This window comes from Thalassophryne amazonica, chromosome 11 (assembly GCF_902500255.1).
Source record: "Thalassophryne amazonica chromosome 11, fThaAma1.1, whole genome shotgun sequence".
Lineage (NCBI taxonomy): Eukaryota > Metazoa > Chordata > Actinopteri > Batrachoidiformes > Batrachoididae > Thalassophryne > Thalassophryne amazonica.
In genome coordinates, this window is record NC_047113.1 from 34111659 (window position 1) to 34132557 (window position 20899).

Genomic DNA, 20899 nt, shown 5'->3' on the forward strand with positions numbered 1-20899 from the left:
AAATAATAAGCACCTAAATACAAAATAAATAAATTTGAGTGGAGTTGAGGGGATATCAGTATAAGTAGTTCAGATACTCTCTTTTATATTCCATTTTTATATTTTAAGTAATTTTAATAGCAACAAAAACATTTGATAACTTTGTTTTGCATAAAAACACCAAACTTAAGACTTTATTCAAAAACAGAAATTACATTCTTTATAAGTAACCATGTATGAATCCCTTCCGAAACAAGTGATTTTAAATTGTGTAGATTACATGTGGTGGTCCTGCATACAACCACACGATGGCACCAAGTAAGCAGTTTACTGAAGGTAACTTGGTCCAGTCTTCCACAGACTAACACTAGACTGTTGTACCCATATCAGACATGCAATTATATTATGAAATATGTTTCATTAAAAGTCCACTATAATACACGCAGAGAGTGCACACCTGCACCAAGACCCAACAGTTCTCTGTTAATCAGTTCTTAACCACTGTTTTACCTGATGAGGTCAGGTTTAGGAGCATGTGCTAGTGCTAGGGTGTCTCACAGTTTTACCAAAGCACAAATAACATGGAAATCAGAAGTTAATTCATTTAAAAATGATTTAGGATCCTCAACTGGTTCAAAAATTTGACAATTCTTCCTTGACCAAAGACGTACCTCTCCAACCAAATGGAGCTGAAAACATTTACCTCCTTGGTGGAGGTAACATTTTAATGACCTGCAGTGACCATTCTGTCACATGCTACAGCAACATGGAGCACCGAACTCGCAGACGCAACGCAAGTCTACAAAAGTTTACCTTTTTTTCAAGGTAAAAATCCTGCTAGAAATTGCTTTTCATAAGCTAAATTAGATGTAATGAAATCCCAGGAGTATGTATTCATGCACTTGTATATATTTTTTTTTTTTTGTGGTGTTGCTAGGGGTTTTTTTCTTCAACTTTTTTGATATACTTAATTATTTTTCAGATAATTTTCACAGAATATTGGTTATCTTGGGGGTGTGCCCTTAGGCTTCTGTGTGTATTTTCTGTCCATTTTGTTGTCTTGTCTACTCGTGGCTGTGTATGTGTAGGTGCACATTCTTCAGCTCTGTCATATTTCTGCCGTATGTGTGTGTGGCCCTGTCTTGGTGTGGTGTTCTTCATGTCTTCTCTGTCCACAGTCCTTATGGAAATTATTCTCAGTGTTCATCAGTTTCTCTGTGTAAATGCTCAGGATTTGTCTTTTGTTCGCACTCCTTTCCTTCTGAGTTCAGTATTTAATTTCTTGGGTTGTCAGTTTATTTTGTGTCTATTTGTATTTCTGTTCTTTACAGTGGTCACACGAGTTGTTTAGGGTTGTACCTAATGGCTTTTGTTTCTTTAACGGTTATGTTTTCTCTTCAGCTTTGTATATACAGTGAGGAAAATAAGTATTTGAACACCCTGCGGTTTTGCAAGTTCTCCCACTTAGAAATCATGGAGGGGTCTGAAATTTTCATCTTAGGTGCATGTCCACTGTGAGAGACATAATCTAAAAAAAAAAAAAATCTGGAAATCACAATGTATTATTTTTTAATTATTTATTTGTATGTTACTGCTGCAAATAAGTATTTGAACACCTACCAACCAGCAATAATTCTGACTCTCACAGACCTGTTAATTTTTCTTTAAGAAGCCCTCTTATTCTGCACTCTTTACCTGTATTAACTGCACCTGTTTGAACTTGTTACCTGTATAAAAGACACCTGTTCACACACTCAATCAATCACACTCCAACCTGTCCACCATAGCCAAGACCAAAGAGCTGTCTAAGGACACCAGGGACAAAACTGTAGACCTGCACATGGCTGGGATGGACTACAGGACGACAGGCAAGCAGCTTGGTGAGAAGACAACAACTGTTATGATTATTTATTAGAAAGTGGAAGAAACACAAGATGACTGTCAATCTCCCTCGGTCTGGGATTCCATGCAAGATCTCACTTTGTGGGGTAAGGATGATTCTGAGAAAGCTCAGAACTACACAGGAGGACCTGGTCAATGACCTGAAGAGAGCTGGGACCACAGTCACAAAGATTACATTAGTAACACATGATGCTGTCATGGTTTAAAATCCTGCAGGGCAGCAAGGTCCCCCTGCTCAAGCCAGCACATGTCCAGGCCTGTTTGAAGTTCACTAGTGACCATCTGGATGATCCAGAGGAGGCATGGGAGAAGGTCATGTGGTCAGATGAGACCAGAATAGAGCTTTTTGGAATCAACTCCACTTACGATGTTTAGAGGATGAGAACAACCCCAAGAAAACCATCCCAACCATGAAGCATGGGGGTGGAAACATCATATTCTGGGGGTGCTCTTCTGCAAAGGGGACAGGACGACTGCACCATATTGAACGGAGGATGGATGGGGTCATGTATTGCGAGATTTTGACAAACAACCACCTTCCCTCAGTAAGAGCATTGAAGATGGGTCATGGCTGGGTCTTCCAGCATGACAATGACCCCAAACACACAGCCAGGGCAACTAAGGAGGGGCTCCGTAAGAAGCATTTCAAGGTCCTGTAGTGGCCTGGCCAGTCTGCAGACCTGAACTCAATAGAAAATCTTTGGAGAGAGCTGAAACTCCAAACCTGAAAGATTTGGAGAAGATCTGTATGGAGGAGTGGACCGAAATCCCTGCTGCAGTGTGTGCAAACCTGGTGAAAAACTACAGGAAACTGTTGTGTGTTAGGGGGGTTTGGCTGGCTAAGATATTGTTTGTGTGTTTTGTGTATACTTCGGGTGGTTTGTGAGGGGCGTGTCTGAGGCTGTGATGATGGATGAAGCATCTCTCACCCTCCACTGTCATCATGCCAAACCCATGCACCTGATGAGCAGTTCATGTGCTGATTTAGAGGACTACCAGCTGAAGAGGATGCACCTGATGAGCAGTTCATGTGCAGAGCTAAAGGACTACCAGCTGAAGTGGATATCCTGATCAGCAGTTCACGTGCAGTTCCAAAGGACTTCCAGCTGAAGTAGATATCCTAATGATGTACTACATTTAAGCCATGACTGCTCTGTGTAAGGTGCTGGGGACTCAACCTTGTTACTTCTGTGTGACGACCGTTTGTCCAACACTGTGACGCCGAGGATCGCTCCAGGTTTGACGCACCGTGCCTGTTAAGGAGAAGGGTGAGGGACACGCTCCATCAGCACACCTCAGAGGTAACTAAAGCTTAAATGACTTTGAGTAATTAACAGTAGTAATTTGGCGTCTTGCATGCAGCAATATTTGAGCTACTCTGATAATTGTGTAAATTCGCTCTTCACAGCTGTGGTGTGCGGATTGATGGTCCTCCACAGGCTGTGAGAGCTGTCTCTTTAATTTGAGTCTGAAGTAGAACCTGAATGTGTTTGCTGATGGTGTGAATCCTAAACAGTATTTGTGTGAACAGTGACTTACCTCACCTCTCGTCCTTAACAGGCGCTGTCCGATTCATTAACCACCTGGGGGGTGCCGGCGGGAATTTTTGGGTCCAGAACTGCCGGGCTCCAATCCCTTGGGCGCTAGGAAGAGCGCGTCGTCCTCCACCCGGCCAGGCCGTTAATTCACCTTTTGTTTATATATAGCACTTGCAAAATAAATCTGATTTCTGGAACCGCTTTCTGTTTATTTAGTGCTGGGTCCTTGTCAGACGCTGGTTCGCTCCTCAACCCGCGTCCAAACATAACAGAAACATTTGACCTCTGTAACTGCAAACAAAGGCTACTGTACCAAATATTAACATTGATTTTCACAGGTGTTCAAATACTTATTTGCAGCAGTAACATACAAATAAATTATTTAAAAAAATCATACATTGTGATTTCCGAATTTTTTTTTTAGATTATGTCTCTCACAGTGGACATGCACCTACGATGAAAATTTCAGACCCCTCCATGATTTCTAAGTGGGAGAACTTGCAAAATCGCAGGGTGTTCAAATACTTATTTTCCTCACTGTATATAGTGGGTTTCTGGCCTTCGGTTTGTGTTATTATATGTCATGTGTTTTCTCTCACTTCCTCCCATGTTCTAGCGTTTCCTTTTGCATTTGTCACCACCAGTGATTAATTAGTTCTTTTGTACAACCCCTGGCAATAATTATGGAATCACCGGCCTTGGAGGATGTTCATTCAGTTGTTTAATTTTGTAGAAAAAAAGCAGATCACAGACATGACACAAAACTAAAGTCATTTCAAATGGCAACTTTCTGGCTTTAAGAAACACTATAAGAAATCAGGAAAAAAAATTGTGGCAGTCAGTAACGGTTAGTTTTTTTAGACCAAGCAGAGGGAAAAAAATATGGAATCACTCAATTCTGAGGAAAAAATTATGGAATCACCCTGTAAATTTTCAGCCCCAAAACTAACACCTGCATCAAATCAGATCTGCTCGTTAGTCTGCATCTAAAAAGGAGTGATCACACCTTGGAGAGCTGTTGCACCAAGTGGACTGACATGAATCATGGCTCCAACACGAGAGATGTCAATTGAAACAAAGGAGAGGATTATCAAACTCTTAAAAGAGGGTAAATCATCACGCAATGTTGCAAAAGATGTTGGTTGTTCACAGTCAGCTGTGTCTAAACTCTGGACCAAATACAAACAACATGGGAAGGTTGTTAAAGGCAAACATACTGGTAGACCAAGGAAGACATCAAAGCGTCAAGACAGAAAACTTAAAGCAATATGTCTCAAAAATCAAAAATGCACAACAAAACAAATGAGGAACGCATGAGAGGAAACTGGAGTCAACGTCTGTGACCGAACTGTAAGAAACCGCCTAAAGGAAATGGGATTTACATACAGAAAAGCTAAATGAAAGCCATCATTAACACCTAAACAGAAAAAAAACAAGGTTACAATGGGCTAAGGAAAAGCAATCGTGGACTGTGGTTGACTGGATGAAAGTCATATTCAGTGATGAATCTCGAATCTGCATTGGGCAAGGTGATGATGCTGGAACTTTTGTTTGGTGCCGTTCCAATGAGATTTATAAAGATGACTGCCTGAAGAGAACATGTAAATTTCCACAGTCATTGATGATATGGGGCTGCGTGTCAGGTAAAGGCACTGGGGAGATGGCTGTCATTACATCATCAATAAATGCACAAGTTTACGTTGATATTTTGGACACTTTTCTTATCCCATCAATTGAAAGGATGTTTGGGGATGATTAAATCATTTTTCAAGATGGTAATGCATCTTGCTATAGAGCAAAAACTGTGAAAACATTCCTTGCAAAAAGACACATAGGGTCAATGTCATGGCCTGCAAATAGTCCGGATCTTAATCCAATTGAAAATCTTTGGTGGAAGTTGAAGAACATGGTCCATGACAAGACTCCAACCTGCAAAGCTGATCTGGCAACAGCAATCAGAGAAAGTTGCAGCCAGATTGATGAAGAGTACTGTTTGTCACTCATTAAGTCCATGCCTCAGAGACTGCAAGCTGTTATAAAAGCCAGAGGTGGTGCAACAAAATACTAGTGATGTGTTGGAGCGTTCTTTTGTTTTTCATGATTCCAGAATTTTTTCCTCAGAATTGAGTGATTCCATATTTTTTTCCCTCTGCTTGGTCTAAAAAGTAACCGTTACTGACTGCCACAATTTTTTTTTTGATTTCTTATAGTGTTTCTTAAAGCCAGAAAGTTGACATTTGAAATGACTTTAGTTTTGTGTCATGTCTGTGATCTGCTTTTTTTCTACAAAATTAAACAACTGAATGAACATCCTCCGAGGCCGGAGATTCCATACTTTTTGCCAGGGGTTGTATTTAAGTCTGATTTTTTCGCCTTGTCATTGCCGGTATTTGTACTTCTGGGATCACGCAAGTGTTTTTTCTCTGTCACTTTTGACAGCTGGGTTTTTGATTTCATGTGGTTTGTTTGTTCCACTGTGATTGTTTTTTTTTTTTTTTTTGTCACTTTGGTTTTGTTCTCATTACAAACGACCCTTGTTGCTTTTTTGGTTCTTATTGCCATTTTGGTGCCATTACAAAGGCTTTTGTTGCATTTTTGATTTTTGTCACTTTAGATTTTGGTCACATAGCTAAGGACTAATGCTGCATTGTTGGATTTGGCCACCAGGGACTGTGTTCACATCACATTCATTATCATCTGCAAAATAAAACCTTTGTTACACTAATCCATCTGTGTCTGGTGCCTGCATCAGGGTCCAGTGTTTGTCTCCTCAGTGGTTTAAATTATAACATCTTTGCTATGCACAATTTGTCACTGCTTTTTGGCATTTGGTTTCCGACTGACAGCTGGAAGATAGACAAATGGAGGGGTGGTGGCCAAGTGGTTAATGCGCTTGGTTTCAGTGCAGAAGGTTCCGGGTTCAAATCCCACCCCTGCCACATTTCTCCATGTAATGTGGAGTAGCGTCAGGAAGGGCATCCGCCACAGGTAAAACCTGTGCCAATTCAACGTTCAGATCCACCTCGGATTTGAAGTGACGACCCCAAGTGCAAACATGGGAGCAACCGAAGGGATTTACTAACTGGAAGAAAGACAAACAGGCACTAAATTGAAACCTCCATCCAATTTTGGTGGTGCAGTTAAATCCATAAGAGAAAAATGAGTGATTGAGGCACTTTTGATATATAATGCAAAATGTACACCAAATGGGCTCTTCAATATTAAATTCAAAAGTCCAAAATCCTGATCAGATCAGAGTTTTCCAAGGGATGGTGCATGCCAGTCTGCACCTCACCTCATCATATTTAGATTTTGTCTCTTTGTTTGTATATTTCACTTGTCAAACTTGTCTTGCTGTATGTAAATCAGACCAAACATCCATCAAGAACTTACCGTGCATCCAGAAAGTATTCACAGCTCTTCATGTTTTCTACATTTTTTTATGTTACAGCCTTATTCCAAAATGGATTAAATCAATTTTTTCCCCTCACAATTCTACTCACAACACCCCATAATAACAACATGAAAATGTTTTTTTTTTTTTAATTGTTGCAAATTTATTAAAAATAAAAAACTAAGAAATCAAATGTACATAAGTATTCACAGCCTTTGCTTAATACTTGGTGATGCACCTTTGGCAGCAAATACAGCTCTGACAGAGTGACTATCAGGTTCTTGGTCATCTCCCGGACTAAGGCCCTACTCCCCTGATCACTCAGTTCAGACGGGCGGCCAGCTCTAGGAAGAGTCTTGGTGGATCCATACGTCTTCCATTTATGAACGATGGAGGCCACAGTGCTCATTGAGACCTTCAAAGCAGCAGAAATGTTTCTGTACCCTTCCCTAGATTTCTGCTTCAAGACAATCCTGTCTCACAGGTCTACAGACAATTCCTTTGACTTGGTTTGTGCTCTGTTATGCACTGTCAACTGTGGGACCCTATATGTAGACAGGTGTGTGTCTTTCCAAATCATGCCCAGTCAACTGAATTTATCCCAGGTGGACTCCAATTAAGCTGTAGAAACATCTCAAGGATGATCAGCAAAAACAGGAAGCTTCTGTGCGTCAACAAATATTGAGCAAAGGCTGTGAATACTTTGTTTTTAATTTTTTAATAAATTTTCAAAAATCTTAAATGTTTTTCACGTTGTTATTATGGGGTATTGTGTGTAGAATTTTAAGTGGAAAATTAATTTCATCCATTTTGGAATAAGGCCATAACATAAAAAAAGTGTGGAAAAAGTGAAGCACTGTGAATACTTTCCGGATGCATTGCATGCTGCTAACTCAGTCGTAACATCCATTTACAACTGTTAGCATAAATATGACTAACGGATGTGAAAGTGCCTCACACTTTAACATGAATGCAAGTGCTGTATAAGAACCACAGCATCACTGTGTGCTGGGAATACAAAGCATCCAAAGTGAAAACAGATAACATCATACTTTGACATTAACAGCATAACATGATTTAGCTATAATGTTTATCCAAATGAGTTTCTGTCAGAAATGTTCCATATGTAAAGATGACATTTCATCACTGCAGTAACATTGTCCCCACTGGTTTGCATTGGGAAAATACATCGAGTGTATCGAAGAAGGACTAATAAGAGGCTTGCATCCTGCTTTTCACCACTTCTAAGAGCTTGCATGTGTTAGAGCTGCTGTAGGTGCTCAGACAAACCAAACACTTTCATCTTCCACAGTCAAACTACCACTTTACAGCTGTTACAGTCCACACAGTGATTATCAAGTGTAGTACCAAACCCCAGCACCATCCCACTGCCCAGACGTCTATCTCACCGTACTTGTCAAAAACGGAAAATTTCAGTGTGATGACAAATTCACCTTGAAAAACAAAAACACCAGTGAAAATGTAATAGTCATTGTGAAGGTAATAAAAAAGTGTAATTACAGTAAAGCACTAACAACTGAAGTGTCGTGCGTGTGTGTGTGTGTATTATTGCTGCCATGATGTGGATTTACTTGTTTTTACCTCCTCCAAGGAAGTAATGTTTTCACCGGAATTTGTCTGTTTGAGTGTCTGCTGGATAACTCAATAAGTAGCAAATGCATTATGCAGAAACTTGGTGAGCAGAAAGACTGCAGGAAATAAGTGAGACAAATTTGGATATGCAGATACAATAGAATATTTAAATCAAAGCCTTGTGAGAGAATATTGATGAAATTTGGTGAGCAGATGGATAATATCCTAGAAAATAAAGTTGGAGGAGCTGTTTGTTTGTCTGTTTCTGTGAACAGCCTAGAGAGCATAATTTTTCATATAATGTTATGAAATTTTTACTGAAGATTCATATCCTGATAGGCAAGAACCCATTCAATTTCAAAGGTCATAGGTCAAAGGGCAAACTCAGGAAAAAATGCTGGATAATTTGAAAAATCCCTATCTTTAACATTGAACGAATATTCAAAAATTCATAACCCTGTCAAAAAATGTCAAATTTGTGAGTGCGTTATGTAGGATGGTATCCTTTATCAACTGGCAAAGTTTGATCCTGACCTGATCCAGATTACAAATTTTGTGGCCATTTAAATTTAACATTGAAAATGTTATGTGTCGGACGCAGCTCGGAGAACCGACCAGCGTTTGAAGGACCCAGTATGAAATAAGCAGAGCACGGTACAAAGGCTAACTGAATTTAATACATAACAGTGATACAAAATATACAAAAGAAAGTGCGGTCTGGCGTGGTGCGCTCCCAGCAGCGCTAACGGTCCGGAGCCAGAAGCTGTTCGGACCCAAGGACCCCGCCGACACCCCCCAGGTGGCCGCAACAAACCGAGTCTGTGAAAGAAGGAACCATTATGTGAGTCCACACTCTACACACAGAGAGAACACTTAAAGGTGTACACAAACAGCAAACACTTCCTGGCTTGATTACTAATCAGCTTCCCAACCTGCAGGCATGGAACATCCAGTTCACAAAACTCCACTGCAGTGGAAGCCGATACATGACTAACATACAGCTCAATATAAAAAGGTGTGAGGGACACCACATTTACTGACTGTATAAATGTTAGTCACAAAATCTAACGTACCTCAGGAAGTGTGCTGACGAGCGTGAGACCTCACCCCCTCCTCTTTCACAGACCGTGCATCAAACCCTGGACGTTCTCTGCATCCACTGATGATGAGATGGCTCCCGAGATGACGATCTCACCCGTCTGGTCACAAGGTCGAGTCTCTGGCAAATACACACTGTATACTCCAGTCTTAAATGCCACCATGTTCCAATCCATATAGATGCACCTCAGCTGTGAGTCCTGATGAGCTGCAGGTGATCAGGGTGAGGTCCTGATAACCTCAGCAACACAGCCACTCAGTCCCAAATGCAAGCCACCTGGAAGGAGAAACAAAGGACAGAAACAAAAAGGCAGCCAGCCCCCCCCAGCCATATAACAGAAAACACCATTTCAATGTATATTTTACATTATATTTTAAATCAAACGTACCCCAATCCCTCTCATGTTTGAAAGTGCGGTGCAAACTGGCACGCACTATCACCTAACAAAGTTTGATCCAGATCTGATCCGGATTACAGATTTTGTGGACATTTAAATTTAACATTGAAAACCCCATTTAATGTGTATTATATCTTAATCAAACGTGCCCCAATCACTCTCATATTTGAAAGTGAGCTGCAGAGTGGCACTCACTATCATCTGACAAAGTTTGATCCGGATCTGATCCAGATTATGGATTTTGTGAACATTTTAATTTAATATTGAAAAGCCCATTTGGTGTACATTTTGCATTACATCTCAATCAAAAGTGCCTCAGTCACTCTCATTTGTGACAGTGAGGTGCAAAGTGACTGAATGAACAGACTAAGACTGAGCCACATCTGATCTGCACAGTCTTGCGAGTATTTGATTCTTTTTAACTTTAAAAAGCCCTTTTGTTCTGTGTTTTGTATTATATTTTAGCTTATGAAAAGCCACTTCTAACAGGACTTGGACCTGGAATTTTTTCCAAGGTAAAAATTTGTGGAATTGGAAACTAGTGTTGGTGGAGGTTTGCACTGTACAAGCACAGGGCTCTAGTTTTGATTTTGATCTGGCACATACGAGGTCTGTTAGAAAAGTATTGGACCTTTTTATTTTTTGCAATAACCTTATGGATTTGAATCACGTGTGATTGCATCAGCCAAGCTTGAACCTTCGTGCACATGCGTGAGTTTTTTCACGCCTGTCGGTTGCGTCATTCGCCTGTGAGCAGGCTTTGAGTGAGCACTGGTCCTCCCCCCTCTTCGGATTTTCATTGTGAGGAAAATGTCTGAACAGCTGGAGCAGCGCTGCATCAAATTTTTCCAGAAACTGTGAGAGACAGCCAGGTGGACACCATTCAGAAAATTCAGATGGCTTCCAGGGACGATTTTATGAGCATCACACAGATTAAGGAGTGTTACAGCTGACGGCGCACAATGGCAGAGGGCGCGCCGCGCTCTGAGCGGCGATCGACAGGCTGAAACGACCAGATCATTTCCAAACTGAATGCTGTGTTGATCTGGGACATCGTCTGACTACCAGAGAAATGGCAGAAAAGGTGGACATAGCACTTTTCCGGCACATTCCACTGTTAAAGGAGATTTTGTCATGAAAACAGGAGTGGAGGAATTCGCCACGGTGCCGCTAATGGCGCGGAACGAAAGCACCTCCGTGTTGGTCTCACAGGACATGTGACATGCCCAGCTCTTTGACAATTTCTCGGATACTCACTCGACTGAAAAGCCACTCAAAGCCATCTGAATCTTCCGAATGGTGGAAGAGCTGGGCATGTCCCGTGAGACTTCCAACACGGAGGTGCTTTTTGTTCTGCACCATTAGCGGCTCCGTCCTGATGCGCGAATTCCGCCACGTCTTTCATTACAAAATCTCCTGTAACAGTGTAATGTGCCGATAAAGTGCTATGTCCACCTCTCTTGCCATTTCTCTGGTAGTCAGACGACGTCCTGGATCAACACAGCCTTCACTTTGGAAATGATCTGGTCGTTTCAGCCTGTCGATGGCCGCTCGAAGCGCAGCACGCCCTCAGCCGCTGTGGGCCGTCTTTAATCTGGTTGTAATGCTCCTTAATCTGTGTGATGCCCATAAGATCTTCACCGAAAGCCATCTGAATTTTCCGAATGGTTTCCACCTGGCTGTCTCTCACAGTTTCTGAAAAAAGTTTAATGGAGCAAAGTGGCAGTCGCTCGGCCATTTTCCTGACAATGAAAATCCGCCGAGGGGGCTGGACCACTCCTCCCACAAAGCGTGTTCACAGGCGAATGACGCAACCGACAGGCGTGAAAAAACTCACACATGCGCACGAAGGTTCAAGCTTGGCTGATGCAATCACACATGATTCAAATCCATATATACTCAACAAAAATATAAACGCAACACTTTTGGTTTTGCTCCCATTTTGTATGAGATGAACTCAAAGATCTAAAACTTTTTCCACATACACAATATCACCATTTCCCTCAAATATTGTTCACAAACCAGTTTAAATCTGTGATAGTGAGCACTTCTCCTTTGCTGAGATAATCCATCCCACCTCACAGGTGTGCCATACGAAGATGCTGATTAGACACCATGATTAGTGCACAGGTGTGCCTTAGACTGCCCACAATAAAAGGCCACTCTGAAAGGTGCAGTTTTATCACACAGCACAATGCCACAGATGTCGCAAGATTTGAGGGGGCGTGCAATTGGCATGCTGACAGCAGGAATGTCAACCAGAGCTGTTGCTCGTGTATTGAATGTTCAGTTCTCTACCATAAGCCGTCTCCAAAGGTGTTTCAGAGAATTTGGCAGTACATCCAACCAGCCTCACAACTGCAGACCATGTGTAACCACACCAGCCCAGGACCTCCACATCCAGCATGTTCACCTCCAAGATCGTCTGAGACCAGCCACTCGGACAGCTGCTGGAACAATCGGTTTGCATAACCAAAGAATTTCTGCACAAACTGTCAGAAACCATCTCAGGGAAGCTCATCTGCATGCTCGTCGTCCTCATCGGGGTCTCGACCTGACTCCAGTTTGTCGTCGTAACCGACTTGAGTGGGCAAATGCTCACATTTGCTGGCGTTTGGCACGTTGGAGAGGTGTTCTCTTCACGGATGATGCGAAGGAGATGTGTTGCACTGCATGAGGCAAATGGTGGTCCCACCAGATACTGACTGGTATCCCCCCCCAGTAAAACAAAACTGCACCTTTCAGAGTGGCCTTTTATTGTGGGCAGTCTAAGGCACACCTGTGCACTAATCATGGTGTCTAATCAGCATCTTCGTATGGCACACCTGTGAGTGGGATGGATTATCTCAGCAAAGGAGAAGTGCTCACTATCACAGATTTCGACTGGTTTGTGAACAATATTTGAGGGAAATGGTGATATTGTGTATGTGGAAAAAGTTTTAGATCTTTGAGTTCATCTCATACAAAATGGGAGCAAAACCAAAAGTGTTGCGTTTATATTTTTGTTGAGTAGTTTTTGCAAAAAATAAAAAGGTCCGTTACTTTTCTAACAGACCTCGTATTTTGGATGTAGACTCCAGAAGACATTTTAAGCAAAATTGGCCTTGGTGGTGTGGAAGCAACTGTTGATCATAATTCAAATGAAAAAGCAAATTTGAAAATTAAAAAGCAAAACAAGACAGAGAAGCAGACCAGCTGCAAAGACATGCAGGTTAGGTGGATTGGAAACTTTAAAATTGTCCGTATGTGTGCATGCGGGTGTGAATGTGTTTGTCTAGCTATATATGGCCTTGCGACAAACTGGCATCCCCCCCGCCGGTGACCCTTAACTGGAGCAAGTGGGTATAAAAAAATGGATGGATAATCCGTGTACACATGCAGTTTTGTGATGTAATTCCAATGAAAATGATTTAATGTGTGTTTGACAATTTTTGGTGTTTCGTATTCTCATTACTCTGGGTCCCTAAGGTTAAAATGAAGTCAGCAGGTCACAGAGCACTCTCTTATCATGCATCTGTTCTGTGGAACAGTCTGCATGTTCCGATAAAACAGTCTGATTCTCTGGATTCTTTCAAGTCTAGATTAAAGACATATGTTCTCCCTTTCATATGGCTAGAATACATGCATAGCATCTAACCGTTTTTCCTCTTGTTTTAATTTGTGTTTTCAACAACAGAACAAGTCTGAGCCTGATTATGTCTAAATTCTGGGTTTTTTAGTGAAGCATAAGGTTTGTTGCCAGCGACCACATTAGCACCTTCTTCTGTTTCTCTCTTCATTGGCTTCCTGTTAATTGTAGAATAGAATTTAAAATTTTTCTTCTTACTTATAAGGTTTTGAATAATCAGGTCCCATTTTATCTTAGGGACCTCATAGTACCATATCACCCCAATAGAGCGCTTCGCTCTCAGACTGCAGGCTTACTTGTAGTTCCTAGGGTTTGTAAGAGTAGAATGGGAGGCAAAGCCTTCAGCTTTCAGGCTCCTCTCCTGTGGAACCAGCTCCCAATTCGGATCAGGGAGACAGACACCCTCTCTACTTTTAAGATTAGGCTTAAAACTTTCCTTTTTGCTAAAGCTTATAGTTAGGGCTGGATCAGGTGACCCTGAACCATCCCTTAGTTATGCTGCTACAGACTTAGACTGCTGGGGGGTTCCCATGATGCACTGAGTGTTTCTTTCTCTTTTTGCTCTGTATGCACCCCTCTGCATTTAATCATTAGTGATTGATCTCTGCTCCCCTCCACAGCATGTCTTTTTCCTGGTTCTCTCCCTCAGCCCCAACCAGTCCCAGCAGAAGACTGCCCCTCCCTGAGCCTGGTTCTGCTGGAGGTTTCTTCCTGTTAAAAGGGAGTTTTTCCTTCCCACTGTCGCCAAGTGCTTGCTCACAGGGGGTCGTTTTGACCGTTGGGGTTTTTCCGTAATTATTGTATGGTTTTGCCTTGCAGTGTGGGGCGCCTTGGGGCGACTGTTTGTTGTGATTTGGTGCTATATAAATAAAATTGATTTGATTTGATGTACTGCTAGTGAAACTAATGCCTTAGGTGCTGTTACTTTCACCCGACTGATTCTGTTTTCTTCTCTCTCTGTCTGAGGTACTACTGCTGAGACCAGGCCTTAGCATCAGGGAGTGTGGAGCCGCATGCTGAATGAATGGACGGGGTGCTACCCACACCATGCAGAAGATAAGGAGAACCAGGACAACGCAGAATCTCATACGCAAGTAGAAGCAAGTACTTTTGAACTTCTTCAAAATGATCTGACATCTCCTATTGGCGTTTCATTTGACAGTGCTGTTTGCATCCTGTTCATGTTTTGTGTGTGTGTGTGTGTGTGTGTGTGTGTGTGTGTGTGTGTGTGTGTGTGTGTGTGTGTGTGTGTGTGTGTGTGTTTTATTTTGTTTTCTTGTCTCAGTTATTTCATAGAATTTCCTAAGCAGTGGGTCATCCCTCTGAGTCTGGTCAACTTGAGGTTTCTTCCTCAAAAATGCCAGAGGGAGTTTTTCTTTATTCCTGTGGCCAGTGTACTTGCTCAGGGGGGGTTGGCAAGGTTAGACCTTACCCACGTGAAGCTCCTTGAGACAGGTTTGGTGTGATTTGGCACAATATAAATAAACTAGCTGAGTTACCCGTTCTACGCGTGGGTAATAGAGCTGAATTTTAGCCATGTCATTGTATATTTCATGTCACTTTAGTTAAGGTGTTGTACAGCAAGTTGTATTGTGTGTATGTTATCATCACTAATTTTCACAATTTGTGACATTCATGAGACTCAAGTGAATGATGATAAAAAAGGTGTGGTGTGCACTGGCCTTTTCGGTTTGTAATTAAAGTGCACCTATGTAGTAAATAAATTGTGATGCTTGCTACCTGACCTGAGCACCACATGAACTGCAAAAATAAGGGCTGCAGTGCTTAATTCTTGTGACTGTGCATAGCGAACACACACACACACACACACACACACACACACACACACACACACACACACACACACACACACACACACACACACACACACACACACGCACAGTCATCTTTGTATATTAGATTGAATTGCAAATTTAGGTTGAAGAGTTGGAATAATGACCACTTTTCTTGTTATTGTTGTTATTCCAAATCAAGTCTTGTGAAATTTTCAGCCTTAACCCATAGAATAATGAACATGACTTGAGACTTGAGACAGCCTCATCCATCTTTAACTATCACAGATGACTTTTGGGTTCAACATGAGGCTGGAGTCCTCACATGGTCTTTTGGGGCCTCTGACTTTTAGACATTGAGCGATAACCTTTAAGAACATCTGTAATCCAGAGCAAACAAGCATATGGGGGTTATGGTGGTTCTACTGCAGCTATGACAACAATCCTGGTCAGACAGTCTCTTCAGCTCTTCTGATGTTGTTGAAGAATACTTTGGAGGCCGGTTTTAAACTCACACATTTGTCCCCTGATTTTTTTAACCCAGCTGCAACAAAACCAAACATTGGCCATGCACAGACAAAACTGTCCTGACACTCTTCAGTGTGTTTCCTCTCAGTGCGTCCTTTGAGAGCTGTGGGTTTCTGCAGGATGTTTTGACAGAGAGTCTGTTTCATCTCCAGCTGATAAATGACATGAACGTATGTATGTTTTTGCTGGAACATTGCAGATTATCAATTGTGGGTGAGATTTAATTGACATTATTAAAACATAGGTGAATACTCAATACACAAGAAGCAAAGGCTGAATTTTGGCTTTGGGAAAGATTTATTGGGAGGAGGTGTGACTCTAAGGTGGGACTGTCCTGTGTGGTTGTTTCCCTCCTGCTTAATAACTGGGGCTTTTCTGGCTCTCTAATTAGTGCCGACGGGGGCCTTTAGATTTGCCCTTACAATTAGAGGAGAACATGGTTACAGGCCGATTCAGCTCCAGCTCCCCCCTCGCCTCTGCCTGCCACCCACCTCCCCCTTGACCCTGCAGAGCCGCGTTATGAATTTCAACCATCTTATTGTGAGAACGGAAGAAATTAGGAGAGAAAACAGATGTACGGTGCATGCGTGCACGTGTGCATGAATAAGAGCAGCAGAAGGGGAGATGGAAGTGAGAAAAGCAACTTTGGCTCAGAGACTTTGAACCTCTTTCCCACCTAACTCAGAGTAACGTTCTTCTCCTTGAGAAAGTGAGACTTGCATGTTTGCTTCCAAAGCAGGTCTCAGCGTACTCTGCCAAAAACGTCTTTTTTACCTCTTTATTCATTCTTTCGCTTTCTTTTTTTGTGTTTCTGGCTTTATGGCAGTTAGATGCGGTCCAGATTGCTGTTGCCAACGGAGACCGTCTCAGCTGGTTCAGCTCAGCTGCACCTCCACCCCATTCATAAACAAATCACCCCAGCTTGGGACATCTCAAGCTGGAGCTCAAGCCCCATTTTGAAGTTGTCTCCCTGTTCCCTCCTTCCTTCTCACAGCTTTCCTTTTCTTTTTTTTTCAAACGTCCCTCACTTGCTTTCTGCTCAGCTTTCCTTCAGATCTGTCTCCCTCCTCTCTGTCCATGCTCACTCCTACTCTGGCTGCAGCAGAGGCGGAACTGCTGACACTCTGTGGGACTCCGTGTGGGAACACGTTGGTAGAAACGTGTAGAACTGTTTAGTAGAAGTGGGACTGTGAGAGAGGGGAGAAGAGGAGAGCCCCCTCTCAGTGCTGTGATTTGACTAAGAAAACAAGTGGCTGAGAGCAGATACCTCCTCCAGCGGACTCCTGGGACAGTGCAGCTTGACCTTACAACCCTCAGACTGTGAACATCTGAGGCATCCATACATCTGAAGCAGCAGCAGCCCCTGTAGGGAAAAAACGGCTGGAAAACTCTGCTCCGATTTCAGACTTGGACTGAGTGTTGGCCAGCAGTCTCCTCAAACACAGAGGGAGCGAAGACGTTTGGGATAACCTCTGAAGGTAAGCGTTTTTACTCCTGTGTCACTGTTATGGGTTTTTACTTTGGCAGATGTTGGGAGAGGGGAAGATGTATTTTACAAGGTAGTGGCAAATCATTTAGCCTGGATGTGATAGAATCACTTACTACGCAGCTGTGTGTGTGTCAGATTGAGTTCACCTTAATATTTAACATCTGTTTATGATGCTGATGCAGCTGTTCCACCTGATCCTGTCAGATCTCAGAAGTGAAACAGAGTGGGTCCTTATTAGACCAGGGAAAACCAGAGGTTGTACTCAGTTTTCTCCAACTGGAGTTGTGTCAAATAGGACATCCAGCGTAAAACCTGTGCCAAATCCTCATGTAGGATCTGCTGTGGCAGCCGTGGCAATCCGAAAGCAAAGGAAATGATTTATGATGCTGCTGATGGGGGATTTGTAACTTGTGGAATTTGTAACTCGCATTGTGGAATGTGCACACATCAGGCATTACAGTGTAAAAGAGTCGGAGCAACCTGTCCAAACATCAGAGTGCTGATGGGTTTGTATCTACAGACGCCTCTTTTACTCCGTGTTTGCCGTGTGGCTGAGAGAATGCGTTTGACAAGGTATCCTGGAGATGCAAATACACACGCAGAGCTTTGTGTTTGTGTGCGCTCTGCTTTGTGCTTCACCTCCAAAGGGATTGTTTGTACACAGCTTTTAGCTCACCCTGAGAGAACTATTGGTCTTCATCAGTAAAGTATCAGACTTCCCCCTCCATCCGGAATAGATGCACGGGGATGCTGGCTGGGCTGTGCAACCAGTACACCAGCGTTCTCTTCAGGTGTGTGTGGGTCTGATTTGTAGATAGCACATAGCAATTTATTTCCCAGACACAATCAGGTTGATAGGTATATGGGCAGTGGCACAATTTTCGTGATTTTTTTTCCCCCTCTATACACCACCACAGTGGAATTTAAAACAAAATAATCAAGATGTGCTTGTAGTGAAGCCTGTCAGCTTTAATTCAAGAATGAGGGAAGACACCAAAACACCCATGACAACTCTGAAAGAGTTAAAGGTGTCTGTGGTTGTGATTGAAGAAACTGTGCATACTGCAACTTTTGTCTGTTGCGCCACCAAACACAGCTTTTTGGTTGAAGGGAACAGAGAAGGACCTTCTGACAAAAGAAAAAAAAAGGAAAAAAATCTAAGCTTGAGACTGCCATGTGCCTTCTGACAAACTGTCGCTGAAATTTTGTTGTTTTTTTCTTTCTTTTAAGAAAATCCTTCTCTGTGCCCTTCCACCATGTAGCTTTTAACATCCAATGGAACAAACAAACATTTCTTCACAGCCAGAGAAGCCTGACTCCTTCAAAGTTGTCTGAGTATCTTGTGGCTTCCCTCACTTGTATCCTTCTTTCACAGTCACTCAGTTTTTGAGAAGTACTTCCTTCAGACAGATTGACTATACAGTACAACACTGTTTTTATTTCTTAATGATTAATGTAAATAAAGTGAAAGATGTATTCAGTGACTTGGAAATGTTCATGTATCCATCCCCTGACTGTCTACTGGCTATAAAAGTGATGATTATCCTATTAACAATCTTTAATGTCTAAATACTAAATGCCACATTAACCAGTAGGATATAGAATTGTGCTCTTTCTGTATTTATTCTCTTTCAGTACTATAACTTATGAACACCTTATCCTATTTATTACAAAACTGCTATGAAAAATGGTGTATTGTTTTTCCTCCCTTATGAACGTTTGCACCATCTATCAGTCAGGATTTTTACAACAAAACCACTTCACACACTGTGGACTTTGTACATTACATTATGGTTGAACAATGTTGATAATCTCTGTCTTATTTATTCCAAGATTCATATGAATATTTCAAATGCTAGGTTTTCCCACTTTTGGGCCATATAGAATCACACTCTATCCGTGTGTGTTCTTGATTGAGTGTGCATTATAGTGAATGCTCCAATTACTCTGGGTGGGAGATGCTCGCTCACAACTTGTCTTGTTTTTAGTGAACCCCTTGAATTAAAGCTGAAACTCTACAGTATAGGCTCGTCTTGATTGTTTCCTTTCAACACTATTGTGGTAGTATACAGAGGCAAAAAATAAGATGTCACTGTCCAGATACTTATGGACTTGACTATATATCATGGTTTGAAAACGTGAGTAAATCTGTGACCGTGTTGTATCTGCGGAATGCAGGGCAGACGTAAACATTCAGCTGAATCATTTCCTCAAACTCCTCACAAGCTTTTAGCAGCCAGATTGAGTTTCTTCATAATCACATGAAGAAAATCACAAAGGAGGCACATGTGGCGTGCACGTCTCTTCTGTAATCTGCCATGTGTTTGGCACCTGAGAGCATTCCCATTTAACGCGGAGCAGATTTGTGTTCCATTTAGTCGTTGAGCTGCATCCAACCGGATGTACATCCACAACTGCTTTGATATGAGGAAATCTAAACTTCTATCTGCTGCTAGATTTTGTTTTCATCGTATGTGATCATCTTGAAACATCAGTCTCGTTCTCTCGCAGATAATCTTCCGGGAAACTGCATTCATAACATAGTTCTACCATTAATGGTATTGGAGGAAAAAAATGCGCACACAGCTTTCCTGTCAGCTGGATTGTATTTCTTGAGGTACTTTTCACAGCAGCAGTGTATTCTGACAGACGTTTAGAGGTGGGACCAGTAAAACATAGTAAACTTAGTTCCTCTTCTGACTAGTGGGGATTTTTCTCCCTGTGCGTCAGTCTGCTGGTATGCATTCTTGCACAGCTCCTCTATCTGGCTGCCATGCACTGAAGCCCTGTCGGCTCCATTCCACTGGCCTTAATCCTTCATCATCAGCTGTTTCCTGGCTCTCCTGACTCTCTGCATGCCAACCACTCTGAGAAAATGTGCTTTGCATTATGACCACGCACAAAACATGCCAGGAAGCTGATTTGACTCACATGTGTCTATGGAGGACCGATATGTAACAATTTCAGCTCAGTAACAGCTTTCAATGCACACTGATCCCATTCTGTCGTATTTTGTGCCATGAGATGAAAACAGCTGTTTTCCAGCAATGACACTTAGAAACCCATTAGGCGTGCAAGTTGGAAGAAAGGTTAACCTTTAGAATTCTTGTATCCTTTTGAAATTAACATCATAAATACACCAAAAATGCATAAACTATGATTTTGGAAATTTGAAAGAAAAATCTTTTTAAATTTCTTGATACCATATGTTGTTTGAGTAGAACCTTCAATAAACCTTAATTTCCTGAGAGCTGAACAGATGAAAGCCTGAGCCAGTGGGGTGAAGACAGACAGCACAAAGAAACTTGGTGTCTTGATTTTTCTGTCCCAGCAGAAATTGAGCGAGGGACATGGGGTAGACCCTTGGCAGGCCACCAGTCTATCACAGGGTCAACACATAAACACATTGACACCTACGGTCAATTTAAAGTTTCTGTTTTGCCCAACTGCATGCATGCATGCATGCATGCATGCATGCATGCATGGATAGATAGATAGATAGATAGATAGATAGATAGATAGATAGATAGATAGATAGATAGATAGATAGTCATTACAA

The 20899-nt window shown here is 42.0% G+C and overlaps 1 protein-coding gene across 1 annotated transcript in view; it reads left to right on the top strand.

Moving 5' to 3' along the window:
- Positions 1-16875: 16875 nt before the first annotated feature.
- The window catches only part of pdgfrb (platelet-derived growth factor receptor, beta polypeptide), an 87891-nt gene continuing 83867 nt past the window's right edge, over positions 16876-20899 (top strand). Inside the window, exon 1 of the mRNA XM_034181169.1 lies at positions 16876-17329. The gene's annotated coding sequence lies outside the window, so the exon portion shown is untranslated. The remainder of the gene's footprint in view (positions 17330-20899) is intronic.